A 17,324-nucleotide genomic window follows, 5' to 3' on the forward strand; every position below is an offset into this window, starting at 1 on the left:
CTGCAGGGCTGAAATACTGGATTTGTCTGGTGTGGTTTGATGAAATGGGTTAGTGGCAAGTTGAGGAAAGGAAGAGCCTTTTTGGAACCAAAGCCACGGTCTGACCCAAAAAATCTCAGCCATAATTGGGGCTCCTGCCTTGTTGGGAGCAAACTGGAGCAGTCACTCAGCTGGGTGGGTCTGAGAGCTCCCTGAGCTGCCTCAGCACAAAAGGAATGAGCTGCTTTCCCTGGCTGTTTAAGGTACCAGCAGAGCAGGGGTAACAATCAGCTGGAGGGCCCTAAAATCTGAACCCACGTCAGCTCTTTGCTGAGCAGCTGCATCTCTGTGTCATTACACTGAAAGAGGTCACTGCACTCTGCTTTCCTTCCCCACTCCCATCACAAAGTCTGATTTGTGACAAGCTGTGTTACACCTCCCAGCTCATCTCCCTGTCCTGCCCTTCTTGGGACACCAGCATGCAGACAGATGTCACCAGAGCCATCCAAAGGGAATGCTGTGGCAGATCCTCACCTCAGGTTAGGAAGAGGTCTGAGAAGCTTTGTGTAGACCCTGAAGAGGGAGCTGAGAAATGGTCAGTGAGGATGAAAACCATAGCCAGGCTAGGGTGAGTGATGAGCAGCAATTGGGTGGGAAGGAGATGGCAGAATAATGAAAGAAAATATTGTCTAGGCACAAAGACTTAGGAAGAGCATATTTGGATAGGAAAAAAAAGTCCAAGCCTTGGAGGTAAAATGGTTGAATTTATAAATGTTGCTGTTTTAATTCTCTGGTGGTGGATGTTCAAGGCAATTTTAGCTGAAGGCTCCTGAATCTCCTCATTGTCCTGCTAAAAACATGGAGATTCTGTCCCTAAGACTCTGCTTATCTTATTTACCTGTCTCTTTCCCATCATGGTGCCAGGGCTAGAGCAGAGAGTGGATGTGCTCATTATCCACGGTGTGAAGTACTGGGGGCTCCTCACACACTCCTTTATCAGTTTGCTGTGGTTATGCATTTACTGCCACCCTTTTTCCATGTCTCCAGTATTTGCAGTGGGAGAGGAGGAGGTCAGGATAATCTTGTGCTGTAGAAAAAGAGCCAGACAAGAAACCTGACAATATTAATACTAGTATTAATTATTATTAATAACAACAAATTATCTAGCAAAAAAAAAAATCTTGTTAATGCCGAGTAGAAGAATTGCATTTGCTCTTCATGGGAAGTACTTGAGACAGAGCTGTTAACTGCTCTTCAGTGCATCTTGGAGGCAGGAACATTTCAGTCTGCAATGTTAAAAACACCCGCTTGCTTTTTCTAATCAGAACGAAACTGTGGATCAGGGTGGGAGTGTTCCCTGTGAATTTGAGAGCCCCAGCATTCCAAGAGCGCTGCCATTTCTTGCAACAGCCAAGTGCATTTAAAACTGTGGCTGTCCTTTTCTGTTGCTACCCACTTCCTCACCAATCTTTGTGAGGAGCTGCAGTTCCAGCTTTATCTAGATTTTCCATGAGCTTTTGCAAGTAGGAGCTATGGCTGTAAGCTGAGAAGTGCTGGAAGCTGCCCCTTGTAGGATAACAAAGTGCATCTTCAAGTAAAGAATTTGGAAGATTTGGGCTCATAAATTGTTTTTATCTGAACTCTCCAGTCCACACAAACCAATATTTTTTCATGTTCAGTTACTCTCCAGACAGGTATATGGTTGCAGTTCTCAGGCTTATAAAGGAGGCACAGGGCACTGAAAGGGATAAAGCAGAGGGAAACAAATCCAAACCACGTGTAGGGAGATGTGTGTGTGCCTGTGTGCCTGGTGAGATATTTATTTGCTTCTGACCCTGTGTTTTTTCACACGGGGATTGAAATTTGGTCTAATCACCACGTGAGATGTGGAGGGTGAGCTTGGCTTCAGCCCTGGAGCAGGAGCTGCCACGTCCATCTGAGAGCTCTCTCTGCTCCCAGTCAGCTCTCTTCCTAACAGCCAGGGAGCTGGGAATCACTTTCAAGGAGCAGTTTTTCTGGGGAGTCTCCCCATGGTTAATAAATGAGTTGGGTTTGATGGAGCAGCAGCAGTGTTTTGGTTTCCAGGCCGCCGGGGGCCCAGCGCTGCATTCCTGCCGCTCCCTGGGCTCCCCTGGAACTGGCTGGGAGGTGTGGGGTGAACCAGATCAGACCCCTCGTCTGCAGGCACTGAAGCCACACGCAGCCTCCAGTGACCTCCCTCGCTTCCCACAAACACGAAATTCATTGCTGGTTTAAGGGGAGAAAAAAAGTGAGCACTTCAGCTTCTTTTCAAAATAGAGAGAAACAATAGGGCACAGTGTAGTGAGTTCCAAGTCTTTTATCTTTCTACAGATTCAACCACAGTATTGATTCTTTATTGACCTAAACTGTCCTAAGCGTGGCTGTGGTTTTTTCTCATATAGTCTATGGGAGAGTTAAGGCAGCTACTACTTTAATATTGATTTTTGTGAAAAAGGTGCAGGAAAGGGGGCAATTTGTGTCTGCAGTTGCTCTTCACTATAAAAGATACCATTGTTAGGAGCTTATAGCATTATATCAAGGGTCTTAATCTGTAGCAATCTTTTTTTACAACTTAGAAATAGGCTTGGGCAAATGTGTTATTGGTGTTAATGATATTTTGAAGTGAAGAAAATTTGTCAGCCTTTCCAAGTAAAATGCTCAACTTAACCATTTGAGAACTTGACAGGTTTGTTACATGTGTTTGCAGGAATTATCTCTTTTGTTCCCCTGGAAGGAAAAAAAAAAAAAAAAAAAAAAAGGGAAGGAAAAAGAAAAAAGAATGTCCGTTTGAATAAACAGTGATAATAATGTTATCTGAATAAATCTTTAATAAATCGAAATTATTACTGCAGGCTTAAATAAGCAGTAAGTTTTGACAAGAAGGGCATTATCATCTAATTATACTTACTTTATGAAAGAGAGGGGCAAGGGCCAACCTGTGAGCCGTCGAAAGCACAGTAATAGAGTGATCCCCTCCACAGACTAAAGAAGGAGCCATCAGACAACAATAAAACACAGGCAGTGCTCTGGAAATTGCAACTGAACCCTTGATTCACACAGATTCACCATCTTAATTGTTATGAAAACTAGCAGAGCGGGATGATAAGTGCATGGCAGAGCAGCCTCTGCTAAGTGGATGAGAGAATCCTGTGCCAGATATTTTATGGTATTCCTAAAGGTTTCTTTAATTATCAATTAGTCACTGCTCTACATTAGCTTCCTATTGGCTAAGTGCTCGGTGTGAGGGCCTGGATCAGCATTTGCAAACAGGTGTAAAGATATAACTGATACCTAAATTGCCTCCTTCCTGTGGGCACCTGGTTTGCTAAGAACACTTCAGGAATTCCAAGACGACACCTGCTAGCTGCTTTGCTGGTGCATATCTCGTGTATTCTGCTCTTAGCTGGATTGTAGTGAGCTGTGCCCACTGGAACACGCTGCTCTTGTCCTGGAAGCCCTGGGGAAAGCTGGATCTACTCAGGGGAGTAACCAATAGTACTCATGTACGCCCCCTGTGTGTTATGTGTGAGTTGCTACACATGGTATTCCTCTGATAGCCACTATTTAACTTTTCAGCTCACCAAGAATCAACAACCAGAAAAGTCATCACCTGCTAATGTCTGTAATATTTTTGAACATCTGATTTGGCAAATTAGGCTTGTTCAAAACTTACTCTGGCTCCCATTTATTTTACAGAAGGCAAAATATTTAGGTCATCATAATCTGCCAGAATTAAGGAATTAGCATCACTCTTCCTTGTGTTGAGTAACGTGGATTTGGAAGCACCCTCTCCACAAACCAAGTCTCTGGTGTGTATACATGCAGAGTTTTGTGTATATGTATACATATATATATATATATATATATATATAATATTGAATTCTAAACCTGTTAATCAAGACCCTCTCCTGCATGTAGCTCTGTTACATATTTATTCATATGCACCTGACTACAATGACTTTTTCCCCATTCGATTCTTGCTTCATTTGGCATTCAGAGTATCTGAAGGATGAACAGTTATCCCAAACCTGTTCACCTGTGGCACGTGAGCTCCAGCTCTGAGCCTGGCTGGTGCTGTGGGCACAAAGCCATGGCATCAGGGAAGGGGACAGCCTCTCCCACTCCCCATCCTTGCTGTGAGATGTGTCACATCTCACTTGGTCCCACAGGGCTCTCACAAGGCTAAAAACAGACAACACTCACTGATGTGACTGGGTTTCGTTCCCATTCCTTCCTCTTCCTCTTCTGCCTTCACACATGGGCTGGGCCAGCCTTTGGAGCACAAATGAGGATGGTTTGATGAAAACTGTGAGCAGCAAGGTCCTTGGAAAAGAGATGTTGAGAATTTTCAGCTGAAGTAATTGGTGATGCCCTGCAGTTACTGCACGCACAAGGTGTAAATTTGCCTAGGTGTTGCTGCTCTAATGCAGCCTTTCCTGCTTATTTTATCCTTTTCTGTGTCATCCCTCACCAAGTGCCAACTTTGTAACTAGTACAACATCAGGTGTTTTTTTCACTAGTGCCAGCAGCTGAACAAGTGGGACGAGGTTACAGTAAACAAGAGGGAAATTACTGGAGCTAAAGGTTTTAAGAGTCCACAAAGCCCAAGAGCAACAGAGAATCTGAGACACAGAAGTTCTCCATGAGGAGAATGCTCGGAGTTACATCCCCATCCCTCCTCAGCATAAAAACGTACAGACAAAAATGACTCACCATGTGAGTCAGAGAGAGGAGGTTTTATTTACACCACACTACTTGGAAATAACATTTCCACTGATTCTATTCTGTTCAGCAATTGTGGGTATAAGCAAAAGGCTGTTAACACTTCTGTATGAATCAAATTTTTAAAAACCACTCCGCCCTTCAATCAGAACTGTTTTCTCACTTATGTGAATTAACCTACAGAACTGGCTCATGAAATAATCTGTTTCAGTATCTATTACTGAATATGTCTTGGCCTGGATCCATAAAAGCATTCAGGAGCCTGAGTTGCAATGAAATCACTCAACAGAGGGGAAGAAAAGTGTGTTATTCCTGGTTACTACAAGGAACTGTGGCACGTTGCTCTTTTCTCTGGGCACACTGCAGGCTCTGACTCCCCAGTGTCTGTGCTGGGGCTCTCCCAGGCTGCTGAGGGGAAGCAGCTGCCCAGCACTCCTGAAATGAGATCTTGGAGGTCCTTGGATCATGGACCCTCCATGATGACATGCTGTGCTTCCATGTGGGCTGTGCCAGGCCAGCAGAGTGGGAGAAGGGAATTGCCACAGGATGTGTCCGTGAGATAACACAAGACAGAGCTACCCCAGTATAAAATACACCTGTTTGCTTTGGGAGGGGAATGGAACTGAAATACATTCACTTTTTATAATACAGATAGATTTCTAATAGATAAACCATTTTGGGGGAATTTTTTTCATCTAGTAAAATGTTTGCACCACAGAAAAATATTTTGATAGACATTTGGTTGCCATCCCCATCAGCCTTTGTTTTTCTCAACAAAACACACCATTTGGGCAAAACATTTAGGGTGTGATAAGAGGCCAGGTGTGAGGAATGGGTGGAAAGGTGTGATGTCTCCAAACAGAGCCAGCCTACAACACGGTCCAGGAAAAGGCCAAGGTAAATAAGTCACACTGGAACTGTCATAGCCCCCCACAATCCTCATGTGTGGGTTTACACAAACCAGCAGAGCCAAGCTAACCTTAATTGTGTCTTGTTTAACTTGGCTACAAATGGCTCACCCTTTCTGTAACTTGGCTCCAGTTGCAGATATCTCACCTTTCCATTACTGACCCCTCTTGTCTAAACTGTTTTCTTAATACATATTAAATGGTTTTGATCTGCTTTAATTTCCTAGGACGTTTTACAGCAGAAAATATTACAGAAAATATTTCTACTGATAGAAAGACATATTTTAATAGAAAATGTGTACATTTTCAATGGCCAGACAGGTCAGTTATTTTTAAAACCTGGTTCTTTTTGAAGGAAGTAGTACCAGAAAATCTCTAAAATTTGATGTGCTGGTTCTTCTGTACTTTCATTGGCAGAGGGAACAGAAATGCAACTTTGGTTTTGGTTTAAATAATAAATATATTTAAACTGCAATAACCAGTCAATAATTCTTCTTATTTCCCTTTTAGCATCATATTTCTTAACAGTGGCTTTAACATGTCAACAGTTTGTTACCACGGTGCTGTGAATGCTGAGAAGATGAAGTGTTTCCCTGTTTGAAGGCTGCACATTAAAACTGTGCCCCGTTTAATTGCCTTTTCTGGTGGTTTTATCTGTACTGGAAGCCTTAGAGCTGCTGGTTAGCAGAAGGATTTTGTCAGCTCTGCAGGCTGGGGAGCTCAAGGTGTGCTGCTCCCCATGGCAGCACTGGCACTCAGAGCCCTGGGACTTGGCCCAGTTCTTGCAAAATTCAATTGAAGGGCTTCTGTTGACATGGGTGCATCGGCTCTTCCGTGAGGAGAGGGAGCAGTAATTATTTCCTGCACGTGGGGTGTCTCCCCAGGAACTGAGTCACTTTGTTTGTGTGCCTAAGTTTGCACCTGAGTTTTCCTTATAACTCACGTTGTGTCTCATGCTTTAAAAGCCCCAGAAATGCCAGGCTGGACTAAAGGGAGCCAATCTGTCTTTAATCCGGTGAGATACAGGTTAGGTGGTCTTGGAACTGTTCCCACGAAAGCAGGGGACAGCATTACAAGATCTACTACCATTTGTACTAATTAGCAACTTTGCTGACAGCCTCTGGTGAGTAACTCATTACTGTCTATTTGTGAGCTTGGCTTATAAATCCCCGAGCAGCCAGACTGTGGGCACTGTTGTAGCACAATATTGTTGTGGTATAAGACCTTTTTCTCGAGCATTAGCGAGTCTCTCCAAGCAGAGTGCTTCAAGTAGAAGTAGGTCAGTGGCATGGAGACACAGCCCCCAAGTAAGGAGGACTTCCAATCTTTCTTCCTCCCACCCCCCCTTTTTTGGTCCTGAAGTAGAGATGAATAAAATCTGTTCGTTCTGGCACGGCTCTTGCTGATGCTGCTTGTTTCTCGGCGCATTTTAAATTTTCTCTGATTCGACCTTCACCCTTGCTTGTAGGCATGATATCACATCTTTTAACATGCTGTTTTTCCCTCCCCTCCCTATCTGCGCTAGTCAGGCCCGTCGGAATTTTGAAGTACTTCTGCCACAATTCAACAAGAAGGTTCTTTTTCAATTTCTGTAGGTAGATTCTGCTATTCAGTGGCTTTCCCCCATCCTTTATCATAGCCTAGGTCTTTTCCATATGGTAATGAATCATTCCCCCAGGAGGAGTATCATTTGCTCAATTCAATGGACTCCTCACAATGCAGATACATGCATTTCTTTCACCTATCATTTTGATTTTAGTTTTCCTGCAGTTTATTGGCTTCAATCCGTATTTTCTTTGTGATCCGTTCTCTTCCCAGCTCTGGTAGGTATCTCCCACTCCATTGTAGTGTGTGCTGCCCTGATGGCACCACCTGCACTTTCTGCCTCGCTCTGGAGCTGTTATCTACATATTTAATTCAGTCACTTCCATCATTCCCTCTCACCATTCCATTTTGTGTCTGTCCTGACCCTCTAATCTGGTTTGGTTTGGGTTTTCTTCAACTTGCCTGTTGAGAAATAAAAGTGTTGACAATATTCTGTGCTGTGAAACTATTGCTGTGTGTTAAACAGAATAAAGAGGACAAGAATGAACAGACATCTCTTAAGTGTGGGCTTGGGTGACACTGCAAGAACAGAAAGGAGTCGCAGTTCTACAGGGCAGATTTTACCTTTTATTTATACAGGGATTGGATGAAAGGGATGTGCCAGCATCAAAGTGGGGTGGGGATTTTTATTGTTTTCATTATTGGTCTTGTTTAAATCAGCTTTGCACTAGAGCTGAGATGGGCTGAGGGCAAAGGCAGCTGATTGCAAGCCAAGAGTCCTATGGTCCATCCTTTATTTCTGCCTTGTTGCAAGATTCTGAACTGGAATGTTCCTTAGCTGTGGTTCCTCTGGTTTCCAAAACAAGCTGTGTGCTTTTTTTACCGGTTTTATTCTCTTTGGGGAGATGGATCCAGCATCACTGCAGTGCCATCCTCACCCCTGGCATTTGTAGGGGCAGGTTTTGGAGCATTTGTCAAAGACTTGTGAATTACTTAAGTGCTCTGTGGATAAAACAGAAATTGCAATTAAAACCCCCAGTTTTGGTACCTTAGAAATACCTCAAGACTGGCACCAAGTTCTTGAAAATAACAAATGATGGAGATTTTACGTCAGGACACCCCCATGGGTCTGGCTGGATGGGTTTCTAATGAGCAGGTCTTTTATTTCTGTGCTATTCTGTATCTCCCTGCCACAATTACTCATGTGTGAGTCCTGGAGCCAAATCCTGCCATGAGATGTGTGTTTGCTTCTCCCATTGGCTTTCTTGGAAGCTGCAGGCATTTTTCCTAAACCATCATTTGGCCTCCAGTTGTACTGTGGTCATATTTGTCTGTCCAAAATGACTGTGGCTCTCCATTTATAATCTTGTAATTTGTAATCCTTATTGAGATACTGCTGTGGTTTTTCTTTCATTACTGGCATCTTATTGTAATATTGATTTTTTGTTAAATGGAACTGCATTGGTAATTTTGGCTGGCAGCTTCTTGGTTTTGCTTTCTTTTGTACACTTTTTGAGGGTGGGAGAGTATTCCCTGCACTACATTGAAGCTGATTCCTTTGATCTGACTCTTGCATCTTATCTGTCTAAACAAATTTAATTTTTGCTTAATCTGTCCATGCAGTCCCCAGTCACTCTGGTATCCAGGCACTAAATTACAGCCCTCTTCTGAGTGTTTTCTCCTCAGAACGATGCAAACTTCCTTCTTGAGTGACCCAGTCATTGTCATGCTTTTGTAAACAATCTCTTTTCTACCTATTGATTTCAGTCTAACAGCAGTGACCACCCACTGTTCGGGATTGGGAGAGAAAATAATTGTTCCACAGCCATCCCCAAGCGTGCAGACACAAAGGCACACACCTGCTCTTGGAGGGGACACCTCCTTGTGCAGAGCCATTCTGCTGGACACTGTCACAGAGGGGCTCACCCTGTGCTTCTGCAAACCAGGGGGCTCCTCTGGGCATCTGGAGAGGGTTTAGGACTGGGGGCATTAAAGAGAGCCCTAAGTAGCTGCAGCCACCTCTGTGATTGTCACTGGCTGTGACAAACAGGAGGTAAATTATTGCTGCTCTAAAGGGGCAAGTCCAGGCCCTATTTCTGAAGAAGCAGCACCCACGTTTTTTAGTCAGGAAAAAAGGATGAAGCCCTCTCAGAGCTGGTCCTGCCCCTGTGTTGGCAGTGCCCAGGAATGCAAATGCCCATCCCATCCTGCTGTGGAACATGAAGGCTGTGCCTCCATGTGTGCCAGGTGTTTTTGTGGGAAACATCAAGCCACCATCACTGGCATTTGGTTAAGGAAGTGATTCACACACCACAGATTTATTGTCAATTTTGTTATGCTTAAGGCAGGCAGTAATTTCAGTTTTCACTGCCATTAGCTAATAATAGTAATTAATTAGTAAATCGTGCCGTTGGGATCTCAGGGTGAACTAACAGGGAAAATGTAAATTAAAAAAAAAAAAAGGCCACTAATGTTTCTGAGCTCCCCACCACAACTGAGGGTTTGTGTCTGTCCCATCCCTGCAAACTGAATTTCTGAAGAGCAACTTACATTGCCCACAGCTCTGTCTGGGAAGTGAGGTGAAATGAGGAGGTGCATCAGACAGGAGGTGTTTTGTTGTTTGGGTTTTTTCCCTGATTTTGCTGACTGCCCAGTAAGGAAGTTTTGGATACAGCACTAAGAAAGAAAAAAACACTAAGATAAATCTAGGGTTTTCAACTCAAGGTCATTTTGAAGCCTTTATCTGTCTGCAGAAGAAAGTAGGAGAGAAAATAATTAAAAAATGTGATTTAGGCTGAGTCATTTTCACTATGAATTGTTTGCAGCTGTCAGAATCAGATCTACATAGTTCACTATAGCTCAATTTCCTTTCTGAGTTAATAACACATTGAACAAACATACTACACCAGACTCCTTTTCTTTCAAATAACCTCACAGTGGATCTGCATTCTGAGTATAAAGAAGTCTCTATTAGCTTAGGCTATTTATAGAACATCAAAGGGCTGAAAGATAGTTAAAAATTAATCGATTACCATCAAATAACAGACGCTGAAACTCAGTGTATGAAATGCCTTCCTCTGGTGAATAAATGAGCAGGGAGAGGAGAAATGGGCACTGCTGCTTTGCAGGCTGGACAGAGGCAGGGGGCACTCAGCTGGGGCTGCACCTCATGGGGTGGGTGGGGGACACAAGGAAATAAAGGCCTTTGGAAGGACCAGCTCCTGTGCTGAATGTTCCTGTCCAAAAGTGACACTGAGAGATGCACAGGTGGAAATAACTCCTTTTATTCTCCATTTAATGGTCTTTGCTTTCCACTGAAATAGTTAAAAGTGGTGAGTGGAAAGTGGCAGCAGCGGTGTGTGGAAGGGAAAAAACTCGAGTTTGCAAAATAATAAGGTGCTTCTCTGATAACCTTATTTGTATTTGTAAAATGCTGCTCTGGCCTTTATAGTGCTTGACAGTAATCATGCTGAAGGGAAATAAAATGTTTTATCAAGCCAATAACAGTTATGGAAGGGGAAAGAAAAGCTTTCAGAAACATAAGTCATTCTTTGGGTCTGAAAGGAAGCAAAAGTGGAACTTGGTTCCCAAGTCAGAGAAAGCCCAGGACGCCTCTGATGATGTGCTGATGTGTCTGCACAGCTCAGGTGAAGTCTGGATTAGACATGGACTCATTTTTGTGATTTTTGGGTCCTTCTAATTTGGGACAGTTTGTTGTCACACCTCTGGAGAAAGTGGCTCATGGATGTGCTGGAGCTCCAGGTTGAGGGGATACCTTAGGAGGGAGAAAGGCGTTTTAGTTTTTAAAGACCAGTTTCTAAGAGAGGATGGTGAGTTTAACATCTGCCCCTGTTGATTGCTCACAGACTGGAACACACAGCTTACAATGCAGGGGAAGCCTTTATTTCCTCTTCTCTTGCCAAATATGCACATTTCCTAGCAGAGGTGACATTTTTGTATGTCAAAACAAAGGTAGAACAGCAGAGCCTTTGAAACATCAAACTCAGATGTAAAATGAGGATTTGGCATGGCTTAATTTGGGCTTTATTAATGCCTTTGGGGGAGAGGGATGCAAGAAAGATTAGGCAGATCAGAGCTTTAAAAGTCATAGATCATGCATTTAATAGCTCTAATTCTTAAATACTTGAAGGGTTTCATGAAGCCATTCTCCTCAAGTGCAAACTCCTTCCCACTTTTCACTGTTGCATCTGGATCTCCCAAGTTCTGAAAAGGAGCTTGGAGCTGAAAATCTCAGGCAGCAGTGATCCTGCACCAGGGGGATCTTTGCAGATCTCACAAGGAGTTCATGTGCACCACAGATTGTTTCAGTCAAGGTGCAGATTGCATTATTTTAGGTACTCACCAAATGGGATTTAAAGCTGAAAAAAAAACCTTTTTCCATTCAGCTACATTTTCTGAAGTGCAACAGACTTAGAAAGGCTGGATTTAAATGAAGTTACTACTGGATTTTTTTTTTTTTAAATCAATTCTGGTGTTAGAAGAAATTGATGGCTAGATTTCAAGGTGAATTTTATCTAAAACTGAAATATTGACTGAGATGATAATAATATTTTGTACTGTTTTCTTTCCCAAAAAGTGATGTTTTTCACTGTACTGGATTTTGTCTTTTCCATAATATTAAAATAATTTGCCCCACATTTATTTTAAATATTGCAGTGCTATTCTTAAGCCAGCAGTGCAAAGCACTGTATCTATTACATACTAAAGGAATTTACTGTAATAAAATCAATATCATAGGATAAATACTCTGAGCTAAGAATAATAAGCTACACTGATAATTCTGCCCATGGTAATTGTTTTTAACAGTGACAGGAGCTCTGGGAGAGGCTTTTCTCCCCCAGCTCTTCATCTGCAGCACCCAGCACAGCCCAGTGCCCTCAGGTGTGGCTCTGGGGCCATCTGGTTCCCAGAATGCCCTGGTTTATAAAATGAGGTTGTTTCAGTCTTTTATTTCATTTTTATGTAGTTCTGGAGAGAGAGAGTGTTGGGTTTGGGCACTCACAGGGAGCCAGGAGCTTTGTCCTGCTGGTGCTGGGACAGTGTCCCCTCCCTGCTCTCAGGGTCTTGGACAGAGAAAGCCACCTCAGACTGTCTGTAATGTATGGAAAAGGCAATTCCAATAACTCATTTTACAACCAAGTGATCATTTATCCTACTAGCAAAATCTGTTCAACTCTGGTTGTATAGGTTAGACAGTAATAAAAGTTCAAGTATCCATAAAATTGCCATTGAACTGTAAATTAATGTGAGGTAAAGTTGTTGCCCAAGGGAATAACTGAGCTCCAGAAAGTTGTGTCCTAAATTAATTAATGCTGAGTTCAGCTCTGCCTAGGAAAAGAGTGGGGTTTTGTTGCCCTTTGGTTGTTGAGCTCAGATTTTTGTTTACAAGCAGAAATTGCCATTGTCATCTCTGCTCACTTAAACAGGATTTTGAAAAATAGAGAAAACACCAAGAAAAAATATGAATTACATAACCTATTAATTTTTCTTTTCTTTTTTAAATTTTAAAAAAATTTATTGTTGTATCTGTTTGAATGGATAGGGACAATTGATGTCCCCATTTTGCACTGCTCAAGATTCCTTCTTGATTAAGCACAGGTGGACATTTGCACTTCATGGGTGCTGCTCATCATGACTTGGCTGGCCTCTTAAAGCTTTTGGTTTGCCTTTTTTCTTTGTTTCTTCTTCACTGAAAAAAAAAAAGAACAAAAACCCCAAACCCAGTGGTACTGATTTTAATAGGTCAGTTTTAGTTATTATGGATGAGGATTAATAAAAATTAATGTACTCAGTCACACTGCCTTGGGAATCGGCTGCTTTTTAAAGAAGTTGGGCAAAGAAGCAGTTGGGGTGTCCAGAACTATGCATGGATTTGTGCCATTCCCACAAGAAAGGAATCCCAAATTTTCCTGACTTCTCTTTGCTCACTCTTCCTCTTTCCTTTTCACCTTAACTTTTCAGTTTTTCCCCTCATCCTTCTATTTTTCTTTCTGTTCAGTCTCTATTTATTTCTTCTGCTTCACAGATTGTCTCTCTGCTTGGTTTTCTTTTCCCAGGCACTTACTATATTCCGTGTGTTTTTGCAGCTCTAATGCTGGCTTGTCTGCCAAAGAATAAACTCCTATTTATGGCAAATATATGCAGCTCTAAGCACTGCTAAAACATCCTCAGACTGTTTGCTCACAGCCGTCCCGCAGAGACAGCACGGCACTGCGAGCACAGAACTGAGCAGCTCCTGCCACCTTCGCCAGAACCAGAGCCAAAACCAGCTCAGAGCACCCGCCCTCGGTGCACAGCCCTCTCTCCTCCTGTGACACGGCACAGGTTGGGCTTGGCTGGGAGAATTCCACGGGTTGGACCTGCAGGTGTGACTGCCCTGCACAGCAGCTCTGCCCTCCACTGGAAATTCCTGAACTGGCCCCTGTCACGTTAATTGGTGCTTTTAGAGCGCCCCAGATTTGAAGTTCTGAGCACTTGGTGTTAAAAGCTGATTTTTGGGACATTATGAAATGTATCTTGAGGTGGTTTTGTCTCATGCCTCTCAATTAGAATCCCAAAGCAGCTGCACTCCAGCTCCAATCCCTTTTAAACCAGGTTTTCAGCCCTGGTTTTACCAAGGTACAGTAAATAAAGGGGGAGAATTTCAAAGGCACGAGGGGTAGTTCTTTCACTGGAAGTCAGAGGAAGTTGTGTGTCTAATTCCCATTTGTGCCTTTGAAAACACACATGGCCCTGCTCTGCCTATGGCTTTAAATCTCATGTGCACACAAGCACAAGCCCCACGTTCCCGTTCAACCTTCCACACGCATTTTCATTTCCTTTCAGTGTCACAAACTTTCCACAGTAGCTGAAATATGTCAGGGATGTTTTTGTCAAATTGCTGAGACCAAGTTCTTCAGCTCCCACTCTGCACTTCTGGGGTGATCAGATCATGATGTTAGAGTCGCAAAAGAGCTTATTAGCAGCTGGTGCCGACACTTTCTGTGTGCTCTAAAAACAACAACTCAGCTGGGAAGAGCATATGCAGTAGCCTTTTAATCATTGCTTCAGCTCACCATGCCATCACGTGTAAGCTTTCTCATCAATGAGCCCAGGAATACAAAACCACAGAACTTCTTAAATTTTTCAAACACCTGTATCTTGTGAAACGAGTTTATGCTACCAGATTAAAACCAAACCAAAACAAAAAAACCCTAAACAAAAACAAACAAAAAAGAAGAAAGAAAAAAAAATCTCTTGGATCAAAAGTGTCTCCTTATCAGGAAATGAAGGACAGGAACAAAAATACCCTCCTCCTCCATCTCCTCCTCTTCTTTTCCCACCTCAAACTTGATGATAAAATTCTGTAATCTGACAACCCCCTGCAAAACGAGAGCTGGGTGTTTACAAACGGGGCTTTTCGATGCAAGCCTGTGATTATAACCCTTCTAGCAGCAGCAGCAGCAGCCATGTGCAGGCTGGCCAGGCTGTGCCTTGTCCCTGTGCTCCCTGTGCTCCCTGTGCCGCCCAGCTTTGTGTCCTGCTTTATCTGCCCGGAGCCTCGCGAGGGGCACAGAGCAGCTGGGGGATGCCAGTGCCAGCTCTGGAGCGTGTTGATCCAGCAGTGGCAGGGAAGTGGCCCTGGTCACTGGGCTGGAGTGGTGCCCACGGGCTGCTGCTCAGCCTCTGCACCTCCCTGCAGTCGCGGGGATGGATTTGCTTCCTTTCGCAATCAGGCAGACAATAAGGATGTTGCTAAATCCTTTATGGAGCCCAAAGGCAGGGCTGTTGGTTGATCCTTGTTTCCTGCGCTGCTGTGATTTGTGTGACCACCGAGTTGCCCCTTGGCTCTCCAAGGCAGAGCCCCAGTGCCAGTGCCGGCAGTGGGGGATCGGAGCTCGGCGTGGCCAGCAGATGTCTCCCAGGATATTGCTTTGCAGGCTCTCCCAACTCCCTCTCTTTCCTGAGGCTCCCGAGACTGGGCTTGGTGGGTGATGAGAAACGCTGTCTCTTTGCCCATTCTCTGCGAGCGTTACAGCCCCAAAGACACGGCTTTGTGATGCCGAGGTTTTTTTAAGCCACTGCCTAAATTAAGGAAATGGTTTATAAAGATAAAGAAAAGGCGAGGGAAGGCAGCTCCTTTGTGCCTTCAGAACATTTCATGATTACTCACAGCCTTTGAGGAAAGGAAGCAATGTCACTCATGGGGGCACGCAGCATTTTAGATCACGTCTGATTGGGAAAATCATTAACATTGCGGGGATTCTGCTTCATTTTCTGTGGGAGAATTGGAAGATGGCAGGAGAAAGGTTCTGTTTGCAGGTGCAGGCTGTGTTGACACGAGGCAAATCTGCAAATCAAGCTGTACCTGCCGGGCTGCGCTGGCACATTTTCCCTTGGATAGGCTTGGCTGGAGCGCTCGCTGGCTGTGCCTTCTCCTCTGTATTTAGCAGCAGCAAGTGCAGCAGGGAGGATAAGAGGTTTCTCGTGGCACTGAAGGAATTAGTGTGGAGGTGGAAGGGAAGGCTGGAGTCCCCCAGTCCCAGTCATGCTCGGTGTTTTGGCTGGGATGGGGTTTGAAGCCCACCACAGGTCACACGGAAAATGCCGCCGCTGTTATCGTTCCGCAGGAGCTCTCCGCTGGCATGAGCCGTGGCTTTGAGAATACAATAGTCCAGCACCAATCCAATCATCTTCCTGTGACTGAGGGGTTTATGCAATTATCAAAAAGTGGATGATTTCAATGTTCTATCCCTCTTGTGGAATTATGTTTGGAATTTATCCGGCGAGACAAGGGAAGGGATTTTGTTTGTTTTGTTTGATCGTTTCTTATCACAGAACTTTGTTTGACTCAAACCACAATGATACAAGCATTCAAACACCTCCTTCAGATGTAATATTGATTTATAAAACAGCAGTGCACAGCTGCTAAGCTTCACTGTTTCATACAGAAGGTCTTCAATTCCCAACAAATTACTGGTGTTTCTACCTATTTACAAATTAATGTTTCCTCTGAACCTTGCGCATTTCTTATTATTCTAGTCTGCTTTCTTCAGTTCCTGCTTAGAAACCTCGTGTGAGTGTGCATTATGCAGTGATAGGCCAGCTTTAGAGCATCAGTTAAATTGGAGTTAAATAAAAAAAAAATCTAGATCAACGTTTCTCCTTAGGCAAGTTATGCACTGAGTGAAATTAAACCACTATATGTACTTGTAGATTGAAGAATCAGAGGTGGAGGATGGGTCAGAAACACTAAGATCAAAGTTTTTCTTCTTTGAAAAAAATCTCTTTGAAAAGCCCCCATGCCACCTATTCTGCTTGTTAATGTTTTGACTGGAAGTGTCTGGCAGTGTCATCATCAGCAGAATATTGCTAAAGACCTTTTTTTTATTTTTTTGGAGCCAAGTCTAATAGCAAAGCAATGGATCTTTAGCAGCCTCTGTTATATGTCTCTTAAGGGAATATTTTTGTTAATTGCAAATATTTGATTGACAAACATGGGATGCAATTAGTAGGCAGGCACAGTAGGAATGTGCAGTGAACTGGATCTCTGAACCAACAGATCTCAACTCTCTCAGCTTGATCTGAAATAGGCTAGAGCATTTAAACCATATGTTTCCCTCAAACTTTTTCTTTCCTCTGAAAATTCCTTATTTCCCTCAACTAACCTTCTTTCACTCTCTGCACCAAGGGAGCTAATTCATCCACTATGATCACGTCAAGTAAAGACAGAAAATTCTACACAAGCTGCACACTTATGCTGCTTTTTGACCGTGGCAGTAAAAATTAATGTGGACAAGACTATACATGCCAGTTGTGCCTTACAAAAGCCCTAGGTGAAAGAGAATACAATCTAATTTAACTTTAGACATTTTGAGCTTAATGGTCTATTTAAACAACCTGGTACCATCTGACTACATTTATCAATTATATTTCTTTTTTATTTATACAGACTACTGTCTTTCTGGAAAGGCTATAATTAAAACTTATCTAGATAAATTGTGCTCAGATTCTGTGGCACGAGAAGGAATTCAAAGGATTTCAGTGTTTTTATGTGTTCTTTTTCATTTAAAAAAAAGGTTGCTCTGAAATCTTTAAAAGGAAATAGATTTTCATAATTAGAATAACCTAATTGCAATAGTTTCCATA

The 17,324-nt window shown here is 43.1% G+C and overlaps 1 long non-coding RNA gene across 5 annotated transcripts in view; it reads left to right on the forward strand.

Moving 5' to 3' along the window:
* LOC116994301 overlaps positions 1-17,324 on the forward strand; it is a 144,477-nt gene that overhangs the window by 62,418 nt on the left and 64,735 nt on the right. The gene's annotated exons all lie outside the window — the stretch shown is intronic.

This window comes from Catharus ustulatus, chromosome 3, assembly GCF_009819885.2.
Source record: "Catharus ustulatus isolate bCatUst1 chromosome 3, bCatUst1.pri.v2, whole genome shotgun sequence".
Classification (NCBI taxonomy): domain Eukaryota; kingdom Metazoa; phylum Chordata; class Aves; order Passeriformes; family Turdidae; genus Catharus; species Catharus ustulatus.